The 23,067-nt window shown below is 32.4% G+C and overlaps 1 protein-coding gene across 2 annotated transcripts in view; it reads left to right on the top strand.

Annotated features, from left to right (window-relative positions):
• LOC113395851 (leucine-rich repeat-containing G-protein coupled receptor 5) overlaps window positions 1-23,067 on the top strand; it is a 563,150-nt gene that overhangs the window by 486,425 nt on the left and 53,658 nt on the right. The window lies entirely within an intron of this gene.

Here is a 23,067-nt window from a genome sequence, read left to right as displayed (position 1 = left end):
TTTACTCCCAATGAGGTTTTAATTTTTCCTTTTCCAACTTTTAGATTTTTTTTCTAATTTCAAACGTACCGTATATACTTTAACCGCGCTGAATGCAAGTTTTAATTAAGACCTAACGTTTGTAATGGAAACTAGTTTTAACACTTGTCGCTGATTTTACCTTCGTAAATACGAGGCAGGCGAAACATAACAATTTCATCCTTCAATGTTTTATCATCGTCATGTTTCAATTTTCATTTGATACTGTTAAGCATTCCAAAATCTGGATATATTTCAGCTTTAATTGGAATAGAATCATTAAACAATGTTACATCGTTCAAATTATCAGGATCTTGATATGGTCGTTTATTCATGTTTTCGAGCACCAATTTGATTGGTCGTGTATAACATACTGAATATTTCTATCGTTGAATAGACTATTAGCTGTCACTGACACGCGGTACCTGCCTGTACTTTGTTAATTGAATCGCCATTCATGTACAAAAGCCTTTGGTTTATTTTCGAATTTAGAATAAATAGGTATTGAATGGCTTGTAACGTGGCTAGGGTTGCCAGATCGAAAATCATTATTACTATCAGTTTTACTAAATGTTAATCAAAGTTTTTCATTTTTGGATATCAGCATCAGGTTTTGAGTAAACTTAAGTTTGTTTGTATTTGTTGGTCAGTTCAAAGTGTGATTCACGTGAAAAAAAATATTTTGTTTAGATTAATATTTTGTTTTATTAGATTAGTGGATATATTCACTGGTGTTACCACGTACGGATTTTTTTTTTTTACACTAATTGAAAACTACTAATCAACGTTAGCAAAATGTTATACAATTCTAAATCATTTACCATGTATTAAGTTATAATTTATTCTTATTTCTTTACGATTGACTGACAACCCTAAACTCAAAGCCAATTGTTCTCAAACCTGAATGTAAATAATATTCTAGAATCAAATTTTTCCCTTTTGTTCCGTCGGTGATAACGACATGGTTTTAATGTATTTGACGCATGAACATTTTTGTTACAGGATTTTGCAATTAAATGGCGCTGCTATGTATAAATCAAATTATACTTTTATGGTAGTAGGAAACATCAGTGCTTTCATAATTTACGGTAAAAATTGAATGTCGGATTCATATATTGATAATTATTTGAAGTAGTCTTTAAAGGTTCATAAACAGTAATCATTAAACATACATTTTCAATATTTTTTGAATCTTCTTAATCCAACATTACATATTACATCAACAGCCTGTAAATTTCCCACTGCTGGGCTAAGGCCTCCTCTCCCTTTGAGTAGAAGGTATGGAGCATATTCCACGACGCTGCTCCAATGCGGGTTTCTTACTCCAAAATAGTTTTAAATTCTCGCCAAATTATTTCCCTTTCAGGCACATTAACTTCCTATGACTATTAATTTTTTTTTACCAAAATACCATTTGTCCGTCCGTAAAAATGTAAACGATCGCAGCCAAATAAATAATAATGGAATATTAAAACTACATTAGGATTTCAAACATTTAAAAGTACTCTTTCAACTTTGGTTTAATAAAACAAATAACCATAACTCAAATGGAGTTATATAACGTATTATGAATGGAAATATCTAAACGTTAAACGACTCATATGTTACGTCTACAGACTGGCACTTAATAAAATAAAGCTAAATACGAAACGGCGGTTCGTTCGTTGGTACCGCTAAGTAACCGAAACTCCGCTTTCATAAACAGTAAGCACATTAATCATTTCGAAATTCCGAACGAACGTTCGATCCAAGTTTCGAGTTTCGCTAACGACTCTGTGAGAGACTCGCTGCCCAGTCCATTATTTTCGAAAAGGGAACGAATTCTATTTTTCATTTTCGCTTCACTCTCTGGCCATAAAAGCTGATGTATGATTAAAGTTCTAGGTACCGAGTTTGCGTATTGTCGAAAAGGGGCTGTTTGCGTTCGATTATTTTTCTCAAACATAAAATAGATACGGATTAACGATGTTCGTTAAATATTACTTCTGAAGTTTTTATGTTCTCTATTTCATTGTGCGTGATATTCACCTAAAATATTATTTTGTTGTAAACGTATAACTGTCATTTTTCACATAAATTGTTACCAGATATATTGAATACTGGCGTTCGATTTCCGATATAAATATTATCTGGGAGCCTATTCTCAAGAAGCGTTTTAGTATAGCTGTAGGCAGCCATAAACTAATGTCATTCGGTCTGTTATATGCCTCCAGGAGTGAAAACACTACGGTCCTCCATAAATTTTTCATGAAGCGGCCATTTCTTCGCAACTGTACCGGAGTGGTGATTGAAAAAACGCGTTCCGCGATATTGCGCCGCGATTGGACGGAATTCTTCAAGAATCAAACCGTTCAAATTCCCTATTGGTGTTTGAGTACCGACCGTTCGTTGACAATTTGAATTTGAAATTAGAATCGAATGTTTATTGCGTATTTCTCTTTGAGACCCTTCAAATTATTTAGTTACAATGGGTAAATTTACGACTACTCTATGCGTAGTCTAATTAATTGCTTAAGGTTATTGAACTTGAAGTTAGAACCTTTTCTTTCCAATCTACTTCCCTACATTTATTTATTCCCTACCTTTTATTTTATTCACTCATATAAATAAAAATGTCATGTTCATATTTATATTATTTTTAAAATGTCATGTATGTGGCAGATACAAAATGTCGACGAATGTTTTATTTTCATTGACGCAGAAGAAATTTAGAAAAAAATGTTTACATTTTTCGTAGTCAATAAAGATAAACTTTTTAACTAATTTATAGTTGAAAAGTTTATCTTTAATTAGTTTAACTTAGACAGCTCTGGTAAATCTGGATGTTAAATCGCATCTGAATGTTCTTTCGGAAAATTCACAAGACAAATCTTGTTTCAACAATCAACATCACTTCAATCCAATAATCTAATATATAATACTAAGAAATTTCTTATAAGTTTTTAATAAAATCGAAGACAAGTTCTTTTAAAATTAACACTTCGAATCGTATTTTCTTCGGAATCTCAGAAATACTTGAAAAATAAATTGAGGCGTCTAAACAGAGGTGAAATTAGAGGTGTTTTATAAATAACTGTTGAACAAACAATTATAATGAGTAAATATCTCACAGGTGGACAAAAACCTAAGAAGGCCTTATGTAAATTTATATAAAAAAAATATGCTTTGTTCATTTAAAAATGTGCATCAAAAAAAGTAATTCTTATACATATCATAAATACTTGCCTGAAAATTATTTTCTATTTAAAACTAAACTTAAAGACAAATGTATGTGTGAGCTTGTATGTGTGCGTGCATGCGTATGACATAGATCACCGTAAGCTTTCCACCAAACTATATTGGCTATTTTACTTTGAAGAAAATTACAAAATTAGCGTATCATCGAAGTAATCGAACAAAGCGCCCCGATCAAAACGACTTATGTACTCGTAAGATTTATCATTATATTGTTGACTTGGATGTACGATATACCTTTATATTACGTTACATTCGAGCTATTCTATTTCGCTTAATCCCAGGATTTCGGAGTTTCCCGTCAACTTCGGGTTCCCCAAATCAAGCTGTAATGACTCGGAATAAAATACAATTTGGTTCTTCGGCATTTTGAGATTTGTTTGATAAAGGAAATAGATATTTAGAGCGCCGTTCAGTTAATTGAATGCTCGCGCTTATATCTCGCTGTGATCTGTTTGACTTCGAACACTCCGAAAATCTATTTCCGAAACGACTATAAAAAGAAGGGGATACGTATAAACAAATAAGAAAAGCAACAGAAGTGACAAAATACAAATAAAATGAACATCGAACGTCCGAACATATTTTAGTCCCGGAGCACCTTCCATTTCCTGAATGAAGAAGATCCTTGCAATGGTAATAACTGTTCAAAGCTAATTCGTTAAAAGGATCCGCTACGCCGTCCGCTATTCTACGCTCATTAAGATAATCTCAAACGACGCCGTCCTTCCGAATATAAATTAATAGTTGAGAACACCTGCACTCGCCTCGGAGCTTCCGGGAACTAATGAAATGAAAGAAATTGGAAAACTTGCGTCTCTTCAAATCGTTGAAGGTCCTTCTGAGTATGTCATCTTTAATTACGAAGTGAGACTCGTTCCGGTTGTTTTCGACTTGTTTACCGACAGACGAGAACTTCGACAGAAAACAACTCAAAGATGTTGCAGTTCAGTCGCTTTGTTATAAATAGTTTAAAATTTTCAACTAGAAAATGCCCGTAACTTTCTCCTCGCTTTATATATGAATGTTTTTGTTCGCATGAACTGTTTTTATATCTAGTTTTTTAAAATTATATCAGTAAAAACTTTCAATCAAAAAACCGCAACAGTATTTCATCCTATAAGACTGAAAGTGTTTTATTGAAACAGGTTAAAATAAAATGTATTCGTGAGGCATTGTTGAATGAATTATTTTATTCAATGTAGAAGCATTACACTTATCTATTGATATTCAAAGTAAAAACTACCATCACACTGTTATGACGATGTATCAAACAATATAATTTATACCGTATCCCAAAATGGTTACTCAATTACTTTAAGCACCTCCAAAAACATTTAGTTCCGCTTTGCTTCAATCACAGATCCATCCGTCATTTGGAAGAGGAGTTGGGTCTAATCCAGTAGTGTAAGATGAGGCTGTATTATAATTTCCATTAGCATTGGAATCAATTCCACTATGTCCACTTGCGCAGTTGGCGGTGCTGATTGAATAATCAATGGAATGCAAATGAGAGCGGCAACAGGCTGTACCCTGTTTTTGAACCCTGCTCGAGATTGCAACTAGGAACAAACGGAATATTTAAATGACAGATTTTATGATCAACTTTAAAGAGATTACTGCTCATGACGTTGGATGGTCTCATGACACCCTCGAATATCATCACATTGAAATAACTCTCAGTAACTATATTGTTGCCATTTGTAAAATTGCTTAATTCAATGCTTCGTTTAGTCTTAAAACACATATTTAAAAATACTAAAAAAAAAACATTTAGCTTCGAATAGCTATTTGCAAACGCCGCGAGGAAAAGTTTATGGAGAGCCCGAAACGGAATATCTTATTCATACCTACAGGAACAAAGTTTGTTTTTGTACCGCTGTCCCCAAACAAAAATTTAAATGAAAACATTTCCACTAATGAAGATTTTATGCAAAAGTTTCTTCAAACGGGAAGTGCGATTCGATTTCTTTTTATACCTTTTCTGTTAACAATGACCAGCGGACCTCGTTCTAATTGAAACAAAACCCATTATTAGCGGGACCGGAAAAAACGACTCCTATTTTCTGGAGCGTTTACAATAAACCTGTTAGGACTCGTTCGTTGAGATTAAAACCAGTTCCGAGAGGATTTTGAGTGAGATTACGAGTTGACAAGTGGTAGTTGAGTATCGTTGGGAAGTTGATCCTTGCGATTTCTGCTAGCCTGGTACTTGTATAATCCATGAGCACCTGAAAGCATTTAGCTCTTTTAAAACAATTACACTCGTAGTTCATACGAGGCTTTTTAAAGTGACTTTTCTTAATTCGTCTTTATGTAACCTACCATTTTATTTAGATACTTGGATTTGTAATTTTACAATTATACTTTTAGTTTCTGTGCAAATATAATATGTATTTCATTTGTATGTCATGAATACAAATCGCTTACGGAATATTTTCTAAAAGGATGAAAAAAAGCTAAATCGGAGTAAGCAGTCTTTATAAAGGTAAACTGTTATGTTTTAGTATTAAAACAATAGAAATCATTTACTTGCGAATAACTTTTCTGCGAACATTTATAAAAGAAAACTAGACACAGAATATGAATAAAATTACAGAGTATAAATTATCAGAAACAGCATCAACTACATTTTACATGATAATTATTTATCTTCATCTTTTTACTAATATATGTTTATAATTCGACTCGGGAATCTTCAAGAAAAGAGCGTACTCCTTCCTTTAAGGCCGGCAACGCACCTGCAAGCCCACCGGTGTTGCAGATGTCCATGGGCGGTGGTAGTCACTTTCAGGTGAGCCTCCTGCTCGTTTGCCACATTAAAAAAAATCTTCATTTGAAAGATAATAAACTAAGGTAATGATATTTATGACAGCTGAGATGTTACTATGGCTATTGATCGACAAATCTTCTTTTATTCCCACTGATCTATGACACAAACTTTCATAACAATACTGTAATATAACGTTATACGTATTACCCTCTGTTTGTGACATTCTCTTTAATTTAACTTCAAAGAAAAATACGATACACGTTATGTTTTGTAAAAATTGATAATATTTTACGATTACTTACAACATAAATAGAATTATTTAAATTATGTATTTGTATATTATTAATCTATTTGTTAGATGCTAAAGGCATAGTACGCTCAAATAATTGAAATAAACCTTGACCTACCAATCTTAAAGGTATTCATTGTAACATTAAAACAAACACATTTTGTATCAAACATCACACTAAAATTGAAATCCCGTGTACTTCTAAACACTACACACTACACTAGTAAAATAATTTGTTTGGTAGTTATCTTATAAAGATTAAGAAGGTTGTCAAGAAAAGTATCAACAGACTTGATTTCCTCGGGCATTCATAATTCAGAAGAGCGAAGCATAGACCGGAAGAACTGTAACCGCCGCTTCCTTTTACGTTCCGTTGCTCAAGATATTTAGGGTTCCGTATTTGTGAAATCATTTTTAACTATTTTTTTATTCAACACCAAACATACAACAGATTTCATTGATTTCATGCTACATCTATGTTTGCTCTAGAGTGTGTGAGTGAGCCAGTGTAACAACAGGCACAAGGGGCATGATATCTTAGTTCCCAAGGTTGGTGGCGCATTGGCGATGTAGGGAATGTTTAATATTTCTTACAGCGCCATTGTCTATGGGCGGTGGTGACCACTTACGATCAGGTGACCCATATGCTCGTCCGCCAACCTATGCCATAAAAACACAAAAAAAAACATAACAATGACTCTAAAACCTTATATGTAATAATTAGTATTCGCTTAATCTAAGAAGTATCTTATTAGTTTTAGTTAAACAGAAAAAAAGTTAAACGGTAAAATTATTGAATATTGTATATATTTATAAGTATACGTATATATTTATGCGTTTAAATTTATCATTTCAGTTTCATTCACTCAAGTATGAACAGACCCTTCATAATCTTGAGAAAAAATAAGAAATAGAACTTTCATCAATAAAAATCGGCAATATATTTTATTCGAGTAGGCTCTCGAGCACTTTGAATCGACCGGTGGTAACGTTAAGTTACCACCGGCTCGGAACGTAGTCTACGTTATATTACTAATAATAAAAACTGGAGAGAAATTAGTAAGGACAGTTATATCGCCAATGCGACCAACCTAGAGAACTAAGATGTTATGTCCCTTGTACCAGTAATTACATTGGCTCACTCACCCTTCAAACCGGAACACAACTGTCGGTACTAAGTGCTTGGTGATAAAATATATGAACGCACTTGCACGAAGCCCTACTACCAAGTAAATACATACATATAACTTAGCGAATGGTTATTCCACGTTAAAGCGGATGAATCACAAATATGTCTGGAATTCCGTGCGACTTCCGCCGGTTGAAGTTATGCGTTACTTTGTGGTATTTGTTCAGATGTATCCGACGAATTTTCAAACATTATTTTAGTGTTTTTATATACCTTTATTCAAGATTAAAAAATATATTAACTTGATTACTTAAAAAAAAAGATTGACATTTAATAATATTTGCGTTTGAATCTCAACCCATTAAGAAGTTGGTTGACGCCTTGAAACTGTTGAATATAACGTAATCATATAAATAAATCATATCACGACGGCGCAGTGGTTGCGGTTGTTGCGCAATCGGTTTCAGATTCGTTCGTCACTCAAACCGTCGCGGTCCGAGTCTTCATGCGTACGATTCCGTATTTCTACACACGGCTTTCTTAGTTTCCGTTCCGTGTGATACATTATTTATTTAGAACAAAGTTTTTAATATATATTCACATTTTAAATTCGACCATTATCAATTTATCTATTAGTTCAATGGCAATTTAGCTCATTAGGACGACACTTGATATGAATCGCTTATAATTGTGCATAATAACAATATCGATCCACTTGTAACTGGTTCTCTATTGAGTAATGTTCTAACTACATTCGAGTGTCCTATTTGGGGTAATTGTATCTCAACACGCTCATATCTGCAAGTTCATTCGTATCTAACAACTAATTAAAAACCACTTTATTTAATATGGTATGCATCCCTTTCTAAATTTAATAAAATAATAATTTTACAAAAATATACATATTTTTTTATTTATCCTCAAAATAAATCCTCAATAACTAGTCCTTTAACAAAGTCTGTCGATATTTCAACGTAATTGAACAATGGTGTCTACCTCCTTTTCTGTTCGATTCTGAAAGTATTTTTCTTATACTAGCGACGCCCCGGCTTCGTACGAGTGCAATTTATTAATAATGAAAATGTTATGATATAACTATAATTACAATAATAATGCAGCTTTCTACCAGTAATTCTTTTTTCTGACTATTATTTCCTGAAATTACGCCTCTACATACAAAATATTAGTACAAATTCTTATCATAGTTTAGTCAACCCTGTGAAACAATAAAGGAATAAAATTATTACATATACATCATACATACGTCTTATTAAACTAGTGTGAAAAATTATATGAAATATAATAAATTGAATGAGGCCCCGAAATTCCCCAAGGCCATGCACGGCGGATAACATACTGAAACACTGACTTTTCACGTGCTTAATTTGTGTTCAAATTTCAACATGTGTTCGCCGGTAAGGGTTAATATTGTGATGCAATTTGCATCTGCGGATACAATTATGCCGTGTGTAGTAAATTTAACCCGCATGAAACAATGTCGTGGATTAAGCTCCAAACTTTTTCTTTGATACAAAAGGAGGCCTTCATTCTTACATTGTTCAATCAGTGATTACTTTTAAGTCCACCCATATGTGAGCCGTACCTAGTTTTCTGAAACTTTTATAAAAAAACATACCATTCTTAAAATTAATAGATCTAAAAAAAAGGAAACTCAAAATGGCAACTCAGTTAGAAAACGCAAAACAATATTAAGCAAATAGTCTAATTCGAAAACACGAGTAAATAAGATTTCCATTTAAGTTACATTCCATAGTAAAAAAAATTGTTACATTTTTCATTCTGGAATGTTAACTTAATATTTTCTATCTGTACCAAGTGAGAACCGTCCAGTTTTATTCAGAACTAAGTGTTGTATATCACAAGCAACACCTGCTAGTAACGGGCCGGACGTCCTAGCTATCTGCAGCCGACAGTGGCGAGCGGATTGTACACTACCGAAACTTTTACCGGCCCTGTATTCATCTACATTTTATTTGTGAATTATTTGCGCTAACATTAAACTCAAACCCATATATCAGAGCTATTTGAAAATGAATGCGAAAAGTGCATTCATTTGTTTCACTTATTTCAAAGTTTAAAAGATTTATATAACATGCTTTCACAAAGCCAATGAGTTATAATTCCCTTGCATTTTGTTTATAGGTATACAAATGGTTTATATCTTAAATAATAAAACGATCCCAATTTAATTTAATTCGATTCTACAATTACTTTTATATTGTATTAAAAATATTAAATTCAATATAAAACTACCATTAAACAAACATAGTTCACACTAAAAATTTTGTAACGCTATAATTAAAATTTATTTGAAATGATTTTGCAAAGTAAAAACATATTATTCCGTCCATTTTACGTAGTTATTTTTTTATTCAATCGAACCATAATAACATTCGTTGAGTGATAAATAAAAATTTATGTATAATTCTATCGTTTTAACAACATATAATCAGACGTCAGCTAGGTAGCTATACCGTGCAAATCTTGGTAAGGAACAAACACACCATGCCCGCAGGCCGGCACAAATATTTGACCTCCTATTATTGACCTCACACCTTTCATTCAATGTGGGCCAAGGGTTAGGTGATAGCTTGTGTTAATGTATATATATTATCCTAATATTGATATTAACATTGAAAGGGACAATACAATATTGGAATAGACTTACCAGCGTAGATCCTGTACAATTATTTATCGTAGCATATTCTTGTTTATTATAAAATTAATAACTCTTCAAAAATATATAATTATAATTACTTTATAAAATACTAACCTAATAATATCGCTGAGTTTCTTCTTAGTTCTGAGCTATTTTGTCGGGTGTCACTTGGAAAGCTAGTGTTTTGCTTTTGTTTTGAATTTTTAGAAAATGATTTTAACTTTAACTTTTTTCAATATATCCATATTAAACTACAAACTGTAATAACGATTAAGTAATCATATTTTGATTGATTCAACTATATGTTTAAATAGAATGTGTTTTTTTGTAACAAAATAATTTTAGGTAAATTATACCAGCATTAACGTTACAACATTTTATTTCCACGCTCAACTAATGCTACATCGTATAAGTTAGCGAAATACTCTCGATATTAGTGAAGAATTGAGGTAAACTTATCGACCAAAACTTGTAAGTTACATTTCTGTATAACAACTAAGCCCGTATGTGGTTAATCGGTTTAAAAACGCTCACTAATGCACCATAAAGTTCGCAACTTGTACAGAAACTTGGGTAGACTGTGGTCTACAGGTTGGGCTAGATTTCTAAAAGTCCAAGCGATAACAACACCTATGTTAAGGCTATTGAGTGTCAGAGTCGAATGCAACCCTTTTTTAGGTTTTGTATTTCTATATGTATTGGAGTTTATGTTCGTCCAAGTTACGAAAGTTACAAGTTGTGACGCTCATGATTTAGAACGTATTCTGAACTGTTGAAAGCTTGTAGCATTTAGGATGACCACAGAACTTTGCTTAGTTAAGGTGAGGCGGCTGCAAGACTAATACTAATCAATGAAACAAGACAGATAGCTTTTGAACTCGGTAATGAAACTCAACAATAACATTGAATCGTACAGCGTGGGGGTTCCTAGTATTTTTCGGAATTACATAAAAATGTCCATATTATTTACACCTGGGTCTGACAAATTAAAATACCGTTATGACCTTTATGATTTGAACACAAACATTTCAGTGATCCGAAATGAAAAAACCGAGACAAAACAAAATATTTGTTTAGTCAATACATAAATTGGATTCTTCTGAAATTTTAGCAAACATATAAATAAATCCGAATGAATAATACTAATTATACAACATAATTCCTAATATATTTTTATAAAACAACGTTTGAGGTATTTTTTAAATCAGAAAGACCAACATTTTTGACCAGAAAAACTTCCTCTTTATCATTACTAAAAAGCTGAAGAGTTTGTTTGCTTAAATGGTAATCTTAGTATCATTTATTGAGAAAAGTTTGAGGCTATATAACATCACGCTACGAGTACGACCCACTAGGGCGGAACAGTAACCTTTAACGCGGATGAAACTACGCCGAGCACTAGCATATTTATTGAAAGTATAAAAATCCTAAGTCCGAGTCAAAGTTCTTTTAACTATTTTTCATAATAAGTCGAATATTATTGATAATCAAGAAACATAAAAGTTCTCAAATATAAACTTATTTACGTACAAATCCAATAATCCAATTATTAAATGAAAATACGAAAACATTTAATCAAAATCCAGCTCATCAAAACTGATATACTCGATCCTATTACTTAATGATAATTCTTCAAATTAGAAACCCAAAGCCTGTAATACAATTCTAACTAATTTCAATTATGTTTATACTTGGTAATAACGTTAGCTTGATTTGTTTACTCGAGTCTGTTTCAGTGAACTTAGTTACTTACAGGGGGCTTACCGATATCGTATTGGCAAATCCATTTAGATTCAAAACGTATCTGAGTAGGATTCGTAGTAGGAGTATTATTTGCAGTCTTTATTGATGGTCCATAATCAAATCTCGCTTAGAAATCTTGATAGCAATAACTCGGACTTGTTACTTCATCAATTTGTTCGATTAACATTTCGAGTTTATTACGAGGTTCATCTAGTTCGGATTGAATGCGAGTGTTCTGTAGTAAGGGTGTAGGGATCAAGTTTATGGGCGGCTCGATGTCGGCTCCCGATCGTCACGCGATAGCGCCAAGGGACAAAGGGTTGACTTTTAATGAGGAAACCCACGACAAGGATTTTGTGAAGATTTTAAGGGCGTCGGCTTTTAGACATGGGTGACATGTCTGTGTAAGTTATAATAAATTATGTTCATAAATTTTCGTATTTTGAGAAATTGTTTTTGATGCTATTTAAAATATAAAATGCATATTTATATTATATTAGATATAAAATATACATAGTTTTAGTTTATATAAGTAAACTACGGCTCAAACCGTTGCTAGGATAAAAATTTCGAACTTTAAAAATGGAAAAACTAACATCAAACAAACTTTCTTAACAATATTAGTATGGATAAATAATTAACACAACACTTTGGCTCAAGCTGCAACGGCGGAACTATAACTAACTATGACAAACTTCCACACCAGAACCAACTTCGTTATGCTGTACTGGGACCCAACAATATGACGATGACATTATTATTTATAATGCGGTCGCTCGTTGGCTTGTAAATTTTAATTAGGACAAGTTTGATGTGTATGTTTGTGATATTGTGTGCTGTAATTTTGTATATCGAACTACATTTAAATTATGTCATCTTCGACATATATTTTAGTTGCCAAACAGATTTGAACAGCACTAGACTAGACACAAAAAAAAAACGATACATTATTCAAGGTGCAAATTGAACTGGGTCAAAGCCAATTTCTGTAGCGGCTACCCTAAATAATAGATGGATTAGGTTTTGGCAAGTGTTTTCCTAGATATCCAGGTAGGTTAAGCCGTAGGTCGGGGCCGTCGAAATTCTGCCAACAGTTTATCTTTATTTTTGAAGCTTGGAATTTGATTGTCTGTCAGGATACATTTGTGGTAAAAATAGTATTTATTACATTTAGATTTCAGTTTTCAAAATTTATTTTAAATTAAGGTCAAACGCGATGCCCGTTTTTAATATAAATAATTTTAACCTAAAATAGCCACGGATAGAATTAGTACCGTTATTATTTGTCAAATGAAAACCACTTACTCCGGCTCCGATACTTAACGAATGATATACATAACTAACCGTCGATTTTGAGTTACGAATAACGCGCCGTTTCTATAAGTTCTAGCGTCTCATACATGCAATTTAACAAAAGCTTATTATTGAGACTCTTTTGAATTACACCTCGTAGATAATATAGCCAGGCTTACGCAAAATCTCTTGGTTCTTGAATTTAGTAATCGAACATTAATTTTTACAATCGAAGTAATCTTAAAAGAGGATATATAAGTGCACTAATCCCTAAGATTTATTTAATCTATGCAAGCTATGTTACCAATTCCGGCAGTAAATCAAGTGCGCCCAAGTTCGCCGAAATCCTTGCCGATTCATTTCTTAGTTAGACGTAGCTATCTACTGCGTATCTCGAACGATCGCTTAATGAAACTTAAGAGAATACTTCCCCAATCCAATATGGCGTCAGCAAAGTCCCCTGGATTTATACCCGTCTAGATACAATCGCGATACGCTCTCACCACACGTAATTTAACTTCCTCGATGTGGATTTATTCGGGTATCAAAAAGAAATTATAAGGATCCCGCCGCCAGGATTGGTTTGTTAGGTGGTGTTACCTTAATAGTGGCTGGGATTTCCTTTATACGATTCGTTCGTTTCTTTCTCCGTTTATTCTTTTCTTCTTTCATATTGTGCAGTATCTTTGTTGTTACAAACTTCTCTATATCCTAGCTCAAGGCAATATAGTTGCAAGATAAACGGAAATGTTTTTACGACGCTTTTGTCAATTTATTGGAACTAAACTGAAACTTGGAGTAAAATTCATTTACCTGATTCTGTAAGAGCTTTACTCGCAATTTATATATTAGTTAAACGGTCATGTATTATTATTTAAATCCTCTAAATACATTAGAGGGTAACTCGGTAATATATAAAGTGACACAGTTCTAAGTCTGTCATCTGTCAGTTTCTTGCGCACTGAGTGTTTTTGTGATAACGCTAAGAGCTTATCATTTAAAATAAATCGCTTTTGTATGCTATTCGTAACGACATTCGTACCATTTGGGTTCAAATCTTATCGATACTATAAATGGTAGAATGTTTATCATACCCAAACACCATAAAAAACAATCACAATTTACATACTTTATATTTAATTCAACTTAACTACTTGAATAAAGAATAATTTGATTTTGATTTTTGAATAGATAAAGTTAATTGTACTTAGTTTAAGAAATAATAAAAATAAAGTTACTAGGTACTAACGAAACAAGTTTCAGTTAAGTTAACAAACATAAATATTTATAGTTTGCTTCTACAAGTAAAGTTTCTTAAGCTGTTTCGAAAAGTTCTGAAGTTGAAAAGTAGTCATCGTAAAAAAATTAAGTATGACCTCTAAGTAAACCAAGCATAGATATGTATAACAATTATGTTGTTGTACATATTTATACGTTTTCCAAATTTAACATTTAAGCCAACTTTTTTTTTCAATATTATTATAATTCGTAAAATATAGTCTCGTTCAAATCGTGTTAAATAAGTGAGGATTATCAAATTTACCGGTTTATTGTTACGCACACCATTAAGCACAGATTAAACAAATTGAATATTGATTATTTATTAATTATGATTAATTATATTATTGCAGACTAACGCAGCATTTGTGAACTTGTTATAGGAATTTGCAATCACAGGGAATTGTTTGAAATTAGTCATTTTTAATATTTAGAATCGAAATTTGAATTCAAATTGAAAAAAGGAATTGTTTTTTTTTTTCACAAAATCTTCCAGTGTGCTATGTATAAGACTATTCACAGTCGAGTCACAGTGATTATATTAACAGTCGAGTTTGTTAATTCTTCTTGAGGCTTAAAATTTGTTTGAGACAAATACGAGTATATTTCACAATATTTTCGCTATAGCTCATCAACCTCATTATATAAACATTTATTATTATGCAATAATAAGTAGATTTTATCATAAATTGTGAGAATACTGGGCTTGACAGCTGCTTGATAATAATTATTTTATTATATGTTAAATGTAAAAATTTATATTGTAATGTATGTTTTAAATTTGGAAAATAATCCAAATCCAATGTTATTTGAAAAATTAATTCACATCAACTATTACTGAAGATAATTCAGTTGGTTTTACATGTTATTACTCGTCTATTTACTGAGGATGTATAAGATGCAGCGGGCTATCGGTAACTTAGTAGCGCTTTAAAATTCTTAAGAAAACTCTCGCTGTAAAATCTTTTAAGTTTTCCGCGTCGTAACTCTCGCAATGCTAACAGCATACATGAATGATGAGCGGAACATTGAGAAATATATGGTGTTAAAAACACGCGCTTATTTTTATGAAGTGTATTACAAAATGTATGCAGAAAGTTATTCAGTTATTCGTCATTTTGGAACTGTCAAATATATGTACAATATTAAATATAAAGACATTTTGATTATTAACATATTTTATTTATATTTATAAAATGATCATTGATATTATTTAATTAGGGGAAACTAAAATTATGATTAGCTTCTTTTATAAAAAAAATCTCTATTTTAAAAAAAACTAAATTTTTAGTGCGATTTAGTTTAAGCAAACATAGTATTATTATTTTACTTTAATCTATTTTTAAAAGATTAATCTTTTTTGAAAAACATAACGTCAATCAAATCAAAATATCTTATTCGAATAAGCTTTTACAAGCACTTTTGAAGTCATTTTACAGAACTATATCAAAAGTAAAGCTACCACCGGTTCGGAATGTAGCAATCGTAATATACCGAACAGAACCGACAAGAAACTCAGTAGTTACATCCTCGTTTTTCAGACTTTAAACCTAATTTCAGAACAGGTATAATTAAATACATACTGACGTGGCTGCATATCAAATATACAATCTTTTTATGTTTAAAAATTATATTTCTTTACTCGTGATGAGTATATAATTTGAATGCCCAACACTGCGTTTCTATATAATGTTTTAATGCTAATATATCACGCGTACTGATTTTAGTTGCACGTGATTTTTTGCTATTTTTTATAGCGAAGAAATAAAAGCAAGATCAAAATTAACAATAGCGATTATATAAATCATGGCCACAAGGAATGGTAGCAAGAATGCCAGTAGCATTTCCCGCTAAACCGCAAATTCTCTATGCAAAAAATGAACCACAGATCAACCCTTCTATCACAAGTGGAGGAAAAAATCACATAAAAATATTTTTTACATGAAACTGATTCCACAGATAATAATATTATTGAAAAAATATAACCCAATGAGACAAGTTTAGTTTATATATATACTAAAGATGTGTCTTGAGAAAGATTGTACAAAACCGATAATTCTCAACGAAACACGACGTATATTCAACAGCCAGCCAACAGAAAATAGGTTCTAAGACTCCACTAAAATGTAAGTTGAATCTACAAGACATAGTTGTGATTTTCACGTACTCTTGGCGAGGTTTCAAAGGCATGGGAGTTACAACTTCGTAAGTTATTGCCGAGACGATAATCGAATGTTTTATTGGATCGATAGGTCCGTATCTATGAGGTTGTTAAATGATTATATATGTTTTTATATATAAGTAATTAAAAGTCTTTAAAGAAAACTGACTATTTTATTTGTAAGGGAATCGAAGACGATCCTATAGACCTCCTGTTTTATGTCCATACAACCGCTAATCACCGCTCGTGCCAAATTGGCACTTAAAGAAATATTGTCAATTTTGTAGACCATTAATTCGCTACCTGAAAAAGCTACCAGAGAAGAAAACGCAAGAAACTCAGTAGTTACTCTTTTTCATCGATCAGTAAATATTCGGCAGAAATAAGACTAATGATTAGGTTACCCAGGCGAAATTGTAGAATGCCCTACCATAAGTAAAACCAGAAACAATAAAATTGTGGAAGTGTTTTTTTAATTTATTAATGGGCAGTTAGTATTTCTGATTATTGAATAATGGAATTTGAATACTAATAAACTTCCTTAATGCTAGCAAAGAAGTATATACCGCTACGACTGATGTCCATTATCTTGTAAATCAATTGAAATGTCAGATTGTGTGAGTATTTGTCCAGTCGAAATATGTCAATGTATGTGTGGTGTCTATTCGGATTATTAATCATTAACTTATTCCGTCAATCTGCGTCGTAGAAACAATTCCGTCTGTGAAATTGTATAGTAGCAAATCGATTTTCGGTCCCAGGATTCTTTGAGGTCATTAATAACATTGTCGTTAATAATGGCCCCGACTGGATCATGCATCGCCACGGTACGTTAACATGCAATTTCATTCGATGCGCCTGGAGTCCAGACGATTAATGAACATGATGGAGACTGAGATCGTCGGCTAAGAAATTTATACATACATATATCTGTAAGTATTTTATGGAGAAATATATCTTATGACATATGAATATCCACTAGTATTTGATTATTTTCTTCCGACTACAATCTATATTCCGAATCATTTGTAACGTAATCAATGTCATCATGTAAAATGACTTTTAATAAAAAAAATTAAAAACCTACTTGAATGAAGAATATTTGTATTTACGAGTATAGTCAACTACCGTACGTAAATCAAGACAATAGATACAACGGAGATATCTGATCGATAGTGAATATAAAAGTACCCATTCAACATAGCGTCGTACGGAAGGTTGGGTATGAAAGGCTATTTTCTATCTGGCAGTCTGATTCCCAAATTATCCGCAATCAATCGGACAAAGGAAGGGAATGAGCAAAGTTATTTCTCCTTCTGTTGGCAATTTATCACCCGAATCATTTGTTTCGGCGGTATTGTTTACGTTTTCAGTTGAACTACTTAAGGCGATCTCAATAGATTAGAAGCATTTCAAACTAGAATTCTTACAAAGATATTTATCTTACTTCATGACCTTTAAATCTTCGTTTCAATTATTACGTCTTATTTTTGTTGGTGGTGGGGCTTTGTGCAAGCCACTCATCAGACATTCTATCGCCAAACAGAAGTACTCATTATTTTCGTGTTCCGGTTTGAAGTGTAAGTGAGCCAGTGTAACTACAGGCACAAGGGACATCCTAGTTCCGAAGGTTAGTGGCGCATTGGTGATATAAGAAATGGTTACTTTAATGGTTAGTGGACTGGTGTTGAAAGACGTTAAAATCTACTTCTTCCAACGTCAGTTGATTGATGAGTATAAAGTAATAGATTATAATGAGTGTAGATCTAGTATTGCTGATATAAATATAGGATCTGTAGTCAAAATAAGTCTTATTATAGTCATTGATAAAATATGTAATTTGAGTGGTAAAGTTTGTCGTACATCTCGATAGAATCTACATTTCGAATCGGTGTTAGCTACACATTTAATTTAATCCTATTAGATGTTTTTATAAGTACCTACTTATTAAATCCCATTCAAATAAATTTATATATATGTATATACATTGTATTATATACCTATAAAGTCAACCCGAACGACGTGGTAATATTAATATATATTAATAGGTTAATATTTTAAATCGATTTCTAAACTCTAAACTAACAGCGTGTGTTCTGTGTATTACAAAATTGGCTTCCATCCAAAACCACGATATGGATATTATTTACACCTTGACTTTAATGCGATACGAAATAATTTACAAATATTAAAACTATATACCTACAAACAATTTAAACGATCATACATAATATTCATATCATATATTTATAAAATTATATGATCATGATTTGAACATTTGTAGCTGCTTTTATTTTTTATTTATATATACTTAAAGCTTCAATGTAATTACGTTTATTGTATAATTAAAATATATGAACTCATCTAGCCGGATGAATAGAAAGCATTTTTTATTTTTAAAATAATATATTTAATACTAATGAGTATACTTTTAACATAAATGTATGTTGGTTGTAACTGTACATCTTTGCGTATTATTTTTGTAGCTTAAAGAACGTATGTAAATTTAATTGAGATACACTTTATTAAAGCTTGGTATGTTTGCTTGAATGTGGTTGAATGTTAAGTTGCCTTATACCCGTTGTTCGTTTTTAATTAAGACCTTGTATCATAATGTTTTAATCGATAGCAACCTCATCAAAAATATACACGTACTTCATTAAGTTTTGTTAGGCTTAATCTATGTTTATAGAGCTCAATTGATGTATATAAGCTATTCCGTAGCGAAGGAAAATATATTTAGGAAACAGTGTTGCAGTCTATTTTTAAATTTAATTTTTTTTTTTAAATCTTTATTAATACAATTTTTTATCCAAGAAATAATAAAACTTTATTGTTATCTATTATTATTATATTACTAGCTCGCAAGCATGGTATAACCATTAATCAGTATGTTTGACTAACTTTTAAAATCTAGAATACGTCTTGGAAAACAACGCTATCCATGCGATGATTTCAAATATTTTAAATGGTTTTATCAATACTTCTGATAAAATTAATTATCCCGCACATTGTAGAAGTATTTATTTCCGAACCTGTGTGGATGTCAATCAATGCCTCGTGTATCTCTATTACACAAATGTTTAGTGCACTCTTGTGTATTATAGTATGACATACGAAGTTGATTAGTCTCCCTTGGATGCCGTAACCAAAATCCGTCAGGATGACATCATAGTATTAATTTTTTATTGCCCACAATCACAATGTAATACAAAAATAAGATTGAAATTTGAATTGAATCTTCTTTTTTTATATAAAATGTATTCATCTTCGGATTACAGACTTTATTATTAATACATTCAGCTACTTAATATATAATTAATCCCTCAAACGAAATACCAACTCGATTGATCAGAATCCCAACGTTCGTGTAATCCAATTCGAATGAAATAATATTAAAATTTACCGTTTAATAAAATTCACTGAATTATCGAATTATATTCAACAAACAGACGGACATTTCATTAAACGAACACAATACAGCAAAATATTCACTACACATAGTGACAGTTTTAATCCGACACACCGAAATCCCATTTAATTGCGAATAATATTTTAAACTTTCATACCATGAATACACATGCGAGTAAAATATTAACAATAAACTATCGTTAGATTGTTTAATTGCAGTCGTGGCTAATAGATTGTATTTTCGCGTTCATTAATTCATAATATAGTATTAAATTTATATATATGTGTACACGGCCGATATAACGGATATGTTTACTTACTATGTTTCATGCTAAATTAGATTCTGGTTAATCAATCGGTAACGTCTTAAGATATAATTAAATTCAACACTTATTGACTTAGTTTACCAGTTACGATTAAACGATTTTATACGTAATATTAATTAATACGACGCGCATTTTTTTTTAATAGGCGGATGTGGTATGGTATATGTAATGGTAAGTGGTCACCATCGTCCATAGACATTAGCATTGTAAGAAATATTAACCTTTCCTTACTGTTCAATGCGCCTTATAATACACCCTGGGGTCATAACGCCCACTTAGACATTGTGTCTCATGTAACTAGCCCTTAAAGTGTTAACTATATATAAATAGTACTTACTATAAATCTAAATAAATCATACTCCACGTTTAAGTTCCTTCAAAACTTAAGTTATTCACACAGTCAGTAATAGTTACGAGTATATGATCGAGATATATAACTTAAAAAAAAAAAACGTAGAAATTAACTTCGATGTTTCTTCAATTTAATATGCCTTTTTAAATTGCCTGAATAAATGTTTCTAATACATAATGAAACCACACTAGATCTAAACGGAAACGAATTAAAAATAAAAATACATACTTTACATCGTAAAGTGAATATATGAATCCAAATTTTATTCATTAAAGGAGCGCAGGTCATTCGATATCTGAGATTTATGGGAACAGCGTATCGGAGTTGATACCGTTAATTAAAACTATCGCGCGAGAGACGATTTATAAACACCTCTCACGATATATGTGATTACATTTGACTTTCATATCACATCGTAAAATTCAATTCGATATTTCCATAGTTAGGTGGATGTCGTTCGTTTTAATCGAATATATTCGGTATAAAATATCGAGTACAGAGGTCGTTGTGTTTGAAAAGAGATTTAAAGAGAACTGCTCAAAGTTTTAATGTGAACGACGATACGAGACAATAGCACTTTATGACCGATACAAGGGTTGATTCTTTTTGCTCGTGAGCGCGACTCCCTAACGACTTCCTCGCAAACGCGCATCGAAATGCAACGATTCCGAAACACGCGCGAATAACCCAACGTCGCCGTGTCGCTTACTCACACCCTCCCTTTGTTACGAAAAGATACGAGCAAAATGGGTACGATTGTTCCAATACAAACGGAAATATTGCCGCTCGTGCGAAAAATGAATATATTTCCAGTCGATAGATAGTTCACTGTGTTAGCTCTAAAAATTTTAACGCAACGAAAAATTAGCCAAAAAAAAATTTATAGACCATCCAACACAAAAAATATTCGAAGTTTTTAAATTTAGTACGAGTTTTTAAAGTAACGTTCGTAACTAGTTTACAGCGGCAGTCCGTCCGCAGGATAGTGTTCGGTGAAAAATTACCGACTGAATAGGGACGGCTAAGCGTAGCTTTTAGCCCAGTTTCGGAACGAGCGAAGTCACGGCACGACCTGGCGATTTCCTCAGACCGCCGTTCAATTTGCCGGAACGCATCTGCTAGCTAAATAGCTTGGCTTGTGCTACTGGCTCCGAACGAACTCCTAATAAACGGCCGGTCGAAATAAGCGAGCTATTTCGTTCGCTTATATTTAAAGAAAAAACTAAAAACAATTCCGAAAGCATTTAGTTTGATCAAAGGGTACTAATTGTCCAGAGTGGGTTCTCTACTAAAAGTGGTTTTATTGCGCGCGGGGAGAATGGGAAGGCAAGCAATTTGGCGGTCTGACCGCAAGAGCGCATGTTTATTAGAGACATGGACCTCGCCGCGGCCCCCGATTTGCATAACGGTCTCCGTCGTAATTAGAAACCATCTCGGACGTCCCTCCTTTGTCCCGTCAAGTCTGCCGGGTGACGGCAAACGCCTTGTATTTATCCGCTCGAGGATAAGCTGTATAATCCGCATTAGGACAAACCTTGGCGCATTTCCGTTTAGCGAACTGTAATACTAAGTATTATTGCATTAAATTGTATATGTTCCTCGCTTTCCGCGACTGTAAGTATTAAAACTTTAAGTAATATTTGTTGACAACGAAACTTCCCCAACAATCTCGTCTTTAATGTTTGTTCACTCATGCATCGGCTGTTATTCATTCGTTTGGTCTAATTTATCTCTGCGACAAAATTTTACGTCATTTCGAATACCAATATTTGCTATCAAATATTTTTATGTAGGTTTCTTAAAGCAATATTACGAGTTATAAGCCACATACGTTATCTTTGAATTCAAAATGAAAACTACAACAATTACGTACTAAACATAACAACGTTACGTAATTAAATACTTACAATTTCATATCAAAAATTTAAACATACTTCAAGCAAACTCGATACATTCAAATAAAAGTGTCTTATATTGACAATAAAAGACATCCCAGTCGATGATATTTTATCTTATAGAGTATAGTATCACGCGAATAAACAAATCAAATCACAATTTTTCAACACAGAAACAATGCTGCAAAGATATACACAATTATGTATCGTGAGGCAAAGTTCCAGAAGTGAAACAGTGATGCGCGTTATTAATATATCAAGTACAGAACAAGTCACAACAGCTATCTCATTAGGAGAGGCGTGTTTACGACGCGGCTGTTGCGTTGTTACGCCGTGCCGCGGATAATAGCACTAAACCGATACCCTTATTTACTGCAAATTGCGTTTCTCCTGCTCTCCTAGACGCGGTATCGCCCCAACATATCTGTTTACCAAGTCGATGGCTTTCATTTAGCTGATCGATGTGGTAAAAAAAACGATATTTA

The sequence above is a fragment of the Vanessa tameamea genome, chromosome 4 (genome assembly GCF_037043105.1).
Source record: "Vanessa tameamea isolate UH-Manoa-2023 chromosome 4, ilVanTame1 primary haplotype, whole genome shotgun sequence".
Lineage (NCBI taxonomy): Eukaryota > Metazoa > Arthropoda > Insecta > Lepidoptera > Nymphalidae > Vanessa > Vanessa tameamea.
Note: the sequence above shows the minus strand (reverse complement) of the source record. Positions and strands in the feature narration are given on the sequence as shown.